The following is an 8,020-nucleotide window of genomic DNA, read 5'->3' as shown; positions in this document are numbered from 1 at the left end:
CCACAGGACCGGTAGGCCACAGATTTTCCCAGAAATTTTCATATCTAATTTTAACTTAACACTGACAGAATTTTTTGTAGGCCGCTGTGTTTTGTTGACCTCCTCGTGGCCTACCGAGTCGGTCTGTTTTAGTTTAAATGCTTTTGATCATCCCCTTTCTCAAAACATTGTCTTCGACGCCCATACTAGGATTTCTTATTCCCTACGCAGGTTCTACTATTTCGAGTTCTATCTGTATAGTCGAGTGAATGAGCTCCTACATTGTACAACTTCAAGTTTTGATCCTTCGAACTATGTTCTCGTTCCGTCAAGCGGAGACACTCTTCTTGCATAGCACTCGTAACTGCCTCTTGCATTGTTTTCGGATATGTGCGTTTTACCGCCAATCGAAAATTCGAGGAATCGTAACAGTTATCCAAGAATGTAGTTAGTGATTGCTCTTGGACAATTTCTGGATTGTTTGGATACGCCTTCCTATATAAATCTTCTATTGCCTGTCCATATTCACGGTAACTTTCATCTTTTCGTTTACGTCGTAATTTCGCGTCTGCAATATAGCTAACTTTCATATTTATGGTACCAAATCGCTCTTCCATTTTGTCTAATAAGAAAGTAAAGTTATTTTGTATGTTTGAGGGCAAGCCGTATGCATAAGCCTCTGCCTGGCCTCTCAAACAACACAACAAAGTTTTCCTCGAAACCTCAGAAGACCAATTATTTAACTGAGAAATATTCTCAAAATATCTCCTAAAGTCATGCCAAACATCACAACCTTGGCCACTAAATGTCCGCCGACAGGGAAAATCATGCTCTGTGAGCTTCTCGGACTCCGTCCTTGAGACTGGATTTTTCAAGTTCGCTTCATTAACGGGTACCCTTTTTGAACTTGAATGCGCACACTGAATCGGGGAAATGGCACTTTCTTTCTTATAGCAAAATTTTGAATCACTTTTTGGCCATAACTGGAAGGCAACCGCAGATAAGATGAAAATACCAAGTAGAATAAGGATTTTCCATAACTGGTTTCCATATTCAAGAATCCATGTTTGCAATCTTGTATTCATTTCGTTATACCGATGGCTCGCGAAATATAACAGAGCAGTAAAGAGTGCGATGATAAACCATACTGATAAAAATCTAAACCAGTTCTTTTTGTTCTCTAAGTTGTGTTCGTATTGGGCAGGCACGTTTGAATCCGTCACATTTATGTATGGATGAATAGGCGTGCTGGCTACAGCATCTATTGCGAAATCTGGGGGGAAAAAGGTACGCCAATACCAGAGTCTTTGAGACTTACACTGTCCCGTTTATCATCCTTTGAACTTCCGACAACATCCGGTGTTCTAGGTGATAAGGGCAAATATCTGGCTACTGGTGTCTGTTCCGTAAAACTTCCAAGCGGAGCAGGAGTTTCAGGAGATTCAGACGAAGTTTGCATTCTAGTCAAAATATAAAATGTACTCACACGTTTTGAAGACTGGAATCCTATATCTCATGAAATATAAACGATCCCACCGCTGCCACCAGTGTAACGAAATTCTCTTCAAGTGTGGATATACTAGAAAGCAAGACGTCTACCAGTTTACGACCTTTATTTCCCCCAAGTAATTATGTCTATATCCAACAAGCACTAACAAAGAAGGATCCGATAACTAGAATAAACATCACCTTTTATAACATGTATGCTCCAGTTAATGGAGCTAATGGAGCTAATGGAGTTATAGGAGCAAAGGAGTAGAGTGAGCTTTGAGCTTAAAGGAGCAGTATGTCACTCCGCTAGATATATATAATAAATTTCAGTTGTGGCAGCGTGACGAAAATCGTTTCACATTGAAAATGTTGTATTTTACCTTTCTTTCTTCGTAGAAAATGTATTTAGCACTAAATTCTTATTATCAGGCGCTCATTTACATTTTTATTCAACGTTCAAAGCAGTAAGCGAAACGCTTTTGTCAACCGTAAACAGCAAGCGTCTATTGACGTCTAACTGATTAATTACTATGAGCATTGCGTACTGGAAGAAACCCGAACAACACCGATTCCAAAAGCTTACCACGAATTTTCAACTCGATAGTAATTCAATACACAGTTTTATTCATTTTCTTTTTCACACGTCTAACCGTAATGCGACACTGTCGGCGCCGCTTCGCGGCGCCTGTAGCTCTGCTATTATTTAACGACCTAAGTAAAATGACCTGCTGTAATTTTCCAATACTATTGACAAAGTTTTGCCCCTTAAACCTCATAAAAATATAGTTTGAAAATTACCAAGCAACTATTTTTTAATAAAAAGATATACGGAGTTCAGTCACATCAACAAAAATAAGATATCGCATTCATCAGTGGTTTCTAATTTTTCAACACTGACGAGAAAGTTTTGACACTGAAAATGACCTGTAGATCTATGCATATTTTTATTTCTATTTGCCACTGACCGTTCCAATTCTTCGCTAATTGTTGGTTTTCGTCTTATGCTCATAATTTTCATATTCTTTTTGCATATTTCTTTTGTATGTATTGAGTTTACTGGGTGGCTGTGTGTATCATATGTACTTTTTGATATTCCTGTATGTATTGAGCTAATTAAAAGTAAAGTTTCTTGTTTAACGTGGGTAGTCGACGAAAGTCCCCACATGGAATGGATGGAACAACTTATTTCCAGCCGAGCCCACGGCAGCTGTCATATTTACCTCCCCAGCATCCATACTGCTGGAAACAGTACCAATTTAAGCATATCACCCAGCACTGAACACTAGTCGGGATATCAGCCGCGACCGGGAATCGAACCCGGACCGCTGGCGTTGTAGTCCAACCTGCTAACAACTGCGCCACAGACTCCCTATAATTGGGTGGCTGTATGCATCCTGCTGACAAACGGTCATGTGCAGTTAAACAGTCTATTCCCTTCCGCATGTTCATGAAAATCAAATATGACACTTAAAGCTAAAATGCTCGGAGTCTTTTAAGTAACTGGCTTCAAGGTCACCTTTCATTATTCAAATATAATCTGTATAATAAGGGAACTTGAAATTATATCAAAGTTCTAAATAAATTCAAATGCTTGTGTCTGTTATTTTATGGTTGAGGAATTTCTTGCTAAACATGTTTACACTGAATTCGCATTCAATTTTCAACAAAAAATACCATCAAGGTATCAAGAAGAAATAATAAAAAATAATACTAACTTATTTCGTAATGACAATTCCGTTATAATCTGGAGGCATTTTATGTTTCATTAACTTCTTCGAAGTCATTTGAAGTCAAATTTCTTGCCTTCTTTGTGGTCTACTTTAAACTCAACTGCTGTGAAATCATTTAATTCAGTGGTTTGGACCAAAACGGCTTTATTTTTTCTTACGTTGACAACACGTTGGTTTCAATTCTTGAAGGTTAAATGAATAGTACTGTACACATGTAAGTGTATATTTCCGCGGGTCGAAATAATAGCGAATTCGGAATTCCAGACATTTGGCGTGCGGAAATATTAGCGAATTCCTAAATTTCAGATTGCGTAAAAATAGCACTTTATATGAATTACAGACTAATGTGTCGTAATAATTGCATTTTTTGCTGCATAACAGCATTGTTATACATTATAGTGAGCTAGACTAAAGTAAGGGAAATCATCCAGTTGAAAGATACGGTCATTTATTACATGAGCCACGCCATGAGAAAACCAACATAGTGGCTTTGCGACCAGCATGGATCCAGACCAGCATGCGCATCCGCGTAGTCTGGTCAGGATCCATGTTGTCCGCTTTCAAAGCCTATTGCAATTAGAGAAACTGTCAGCGAACAACATGGATCCTGACCAGACTGCGCGGATGAGCAGGCTGGTCTGGATCTATGCTAGCCGCAAAGCCACTATGTTGGTTTTCCCATGGCACGGCTCATATATCCTTTCTCATCTTTTTTTTTGAAAGAAATTCATACAGTTATCATCTCAATATTTATATACGTTTAAAAAAATAAGTTATATTAAGATATCTGAAGGTATAAATATAACACACGATAGTACTTTAAGTTTTTCGCGAAGGTTCAAATATTAAATAACGTGCTACACATTACTAAATTACTTGTTTTTATTATATACATACTGAGGAAATACTGAAAAATATTGATGAAATATAATTGAAAATTTTCATCGTATTTATATTTCACTGCAGTGAAGTTGTTCTGTAAATTATCGACAGTAATGAATAAAAATAATTGTCTTTGAATTATTTCGTTCGAAAATGAAAGATAATGCTCAACTTCTTTTGGTTTTTATATATTATTCATATATCTTGAAGTAAACTATATTTTTTTTTTTGGGAAACACATCCGAATCTATGCGTACTTTGTTCACATAACTAAATAGTCCTAGAAGAGTTATCTGTCACTGGCTTTACTTTTCAAAGTAGGACCAAATTTTTCAGATTAAATATTGCCTTTCAGCATGAAAATTGAAGTATGAAAGTAAAATAATTATATATTTGAGGTACTCCGAGTTTTTAACAGAAAATAATATCAGCTGCTATCCGAACTTTTAGGTACTACCATCTCTACAAGGGGAGTTATTCCCAGTTACTTTTAGATTTTGGTCCTTAGTTATCGCTCTCTTATTCCTCTTAAGGTGAGTCGATACCTTATTCGTCAAATATGGCATTCCCTTCGATTTTGGTGAAACTTGGTCCAACTGTAGCACTATGGTTCTAAACTATTTTTCCGTCGTCTTGGCAACAATGCGTTATCAGTGATGACGTCACGAACGTCACAACTAAGGGCGCCAAAATGTCGAAATACTGCCGTTTTGAGTCCTCTAAAATGCCTAATTATGATTTAAAATCAGCGAAACTGTACATTTTGACACTTTATTTAATTTATATTAGGACTAGCGTGTTTGGAAGTGGTATCGCACCATATTACAACAAACATTTATCATTCGATAAAGCAAACCCAGTTCCTTCTGATATAAAATTTTGACAAAAATCGGCAAATATACGCAAAAATGACATCTTTAAAAATCTACAGGCCCATTAAAAGTCTGAATTTCGGCACAAGTGATCAATTTGCAAATGAAATGTCAAATAAAAAAGGGAACTTTACGTTTTCAGTTTTTCGCAATATTTTGTTGAAGACAAACTGTCCTTCCGATTTTTGGACGTACAACGTTAGATGCCATGTACGTATAGCGCGCCATAGCAATTTGATATCTATACACGTGTTTGTTCTTCGTTCTACGAGGAGATCACATAATAAGCAAATATAACTAAGTGTAAATTAATTGTAAACTTTGATATCATATCGTATGTAGTTGATAAAAGTAAGTGAATGTTATAAGGACAGTTCCAGAATTAACTGTATTGGAGGGTCGGAAGGCACTTTTTGAAAAAAAAAAAAAAGAAAAAAAAAAAAAAAAACACCACCCATACTTTTTTATTTTCCTCCAACCCCACTTCCCATGATTTTTGATTTTCATCTACCCCCACTACCTATAATTATGAATTTTCTACTAACTCCCACCACCTACAATTACTAAATGTACAAAAATCGAAACATGGAGAGAGTCTGTGGAATTTACCGTTTTCCCTTTCTACATCTCAAAAACGTCTAAGAGTCACCAAACTGCTTCATTCCGCTTTGAAAATTTGCCGTTATAATGGAAAAATGTCTAAACCCCACCCATCTGATTTATTATAAGCTCACCCGAAAAACATGTTCGTTTACAGCTTCCAACCCAGCACTTCAAGAAGTGAGTCGCCAGAACAAGTGAAACAATTGTCATTACATACCTGTTAGTGTTTAAACGTTAACATCCTTTCTTAGTTTTGAAACCATGAATATAATATTAAATACTCTAATAAAAAAACTCATAAAAGCCTGTGACGGACGAACAGACACGATATAAATTCAAGCTCTTAAGCATGCATTTTTATTTGGTTGTAGAGCATTTTGTTAACAATAACATAAAAGCTTCAACACAATGTTGACGCAGAAATATAACACCAAAACGTAATTTTCTATAAGCATCCAGTCATTACGGAAGGAACATCCTGGAAGGAACATGCTGTTTTCCCGCCAAAATACAAAGAAAGAACGTCTGCTTCCCTATCTGTCAAGTAGACCCGATATTTGCGCATATTCAAGCCGAATTTCAATTACGTTTCCAGTTTGACGTTTATATCTTCCGAACAGTGTGCGAAAATGTATATAGTGATCTAGCAGTTTCTACTAAAATATGGTACATGTATCGGAAGAATCATGTTGTGTCATTAAAACAAACATGTATCATGCCTTCATCATTCATGCCCTGACGCCGTCAAGACTTGTGGTTTATTTGAACAGTCATGATTTATAGAAATTCAGTCATCCGTTTTTCAAATAATAGAGTCAGCGGTGCAGTGGTTAGCAGGTTGGACTACAACGCCAGCGGTCCGGGTTCGATTCGCGGTCGCAGCTGATATCCCGACTAGTGTTCAGTGCTGGGTGATATGCTTAAATTGGTACTGTTTCCAGCAGTATCGGCCTAGACTGGCTGCTGGGGAGGTAAATATGACACCTGCCGTGGGCTCGGCTGGATATAAGTTGTTCCATCCATCCCAGGTGGGGACATTCGTCGACTACTCACGTTAAACAAGAAACTTCAACGTTTTTTTAATGATTTCACGCAGTACATGTTCTTTTAAAGGCATTGACCTCTAGATCTTACGACAAAAAAAGAAAAAACATAGATATCAAAAATTATTGCTATGTTTCTTAAGGTTTTAAAAGTACTCTCTTGATTTGGTAGTTTAAGATTAGAAACAAAAAATCATGTTCTAATGGTCAAAACATGACTGAACTTCAAGCGAAAATCTAGAGGCCAGTGCCTTTAAATGGCTAAACGTGAAAGTATCTTGTGATTTTTGTCTACATACTGTTTAACCTATAATGGAAATAATGTAAGACTGGTTATATTTAGGAAAAGATGTGAAATATTTCGCATGTCACATTTTTGTTTTACTTCAGCGTAATATAGGTTTTTAAAAAGTTTTCTTTTTACGATGCTGGCTTTGTCATTAATACTTCTAACTGCAAAAATGCACTAATTTATGATAGGTCTGTCTATTATTTACATTAATCCGGGTGGGGGGCAAAATATATCTGGAAACTAAGAGAAGATAAGTTCATATTGCAAATCAGATAAGCATGCAGGTATTTTAAAGAAACCGATGTTCGCGATTTTTTTACAGTTTAACTTTGCAGTGATGCATTAGCGATTTAACTGAAAAAAATATAGTTCAAATACATGTTAAGCCACGTATTAGAAGAGAAAACATTTGCGTAACTCTGTAGTAAATATAACTGTATGCAACATTAGTGACTTCACATAATTGTAAACGAGAATGACTGCTGGAAATATTATACTGTTGGCTTTCTTAGAGATTTACACATTTTGCTGTGGAAAAATGGTTTCCGAATAGGCTAGTGCTTTGCAAATATATCAAAATACCTGACACAGATATGTCCTTAATATGGATGATGACGATATAACAATTCCGTCGGCATTGGATAATGAAATCGGTAGCATTGATTTATCAACATATGATTGCGCGATGAATCTGTATGCCTGTTTTAAGTAGTCGTGCAGCATGTAAAAATTCGACTAATATTAGGGAAAAGTGATTAACATGCAAGGAAAAATACACAATTCATGCATGTTTTCGTTTCGGCCTGCCTCGATGTCATTTAGCTACATTTTATTTCTTTTTCCACGGTTCAGTTTTTGGTGCGTATGCGAAACAGCCATTACTAACTTAAAGATACTCATACGCGCAACGTGCCAGACAGAATTCACGTGCGAATGAAGGTCGGGATTAAGGACACTGACAGTGTGACTGTAAATTCAGTGGGAAGGAGACAAAAAAAACAACCAACTAATATTAAATGAACATAAATAAAAGGAAAGATCATATTTCTTAGATCGATGATGTCAAAATTACGTTCCGTGTATCGTGGTCAGTTAAGTAGCGACGTGTAGTTAAAAAGGAAGGAAAAT

This window comes from Mercenaria mercenaria, chromosome 11 (genome assembly GCF_021730395.1).
Source record: "Mercenaria mercenaria strain notata chromosome 11, MADL_Memer_1, whole genome shotgun sequence".
NCBI lineage: Eukaryota > Metazoa > Mollusca > Bivalvia > Venerida > Veneridae > Mercenaria > Mercenaria mercenaria.
Note: the sequence above shows the minus strand (reverse complement) of the source record.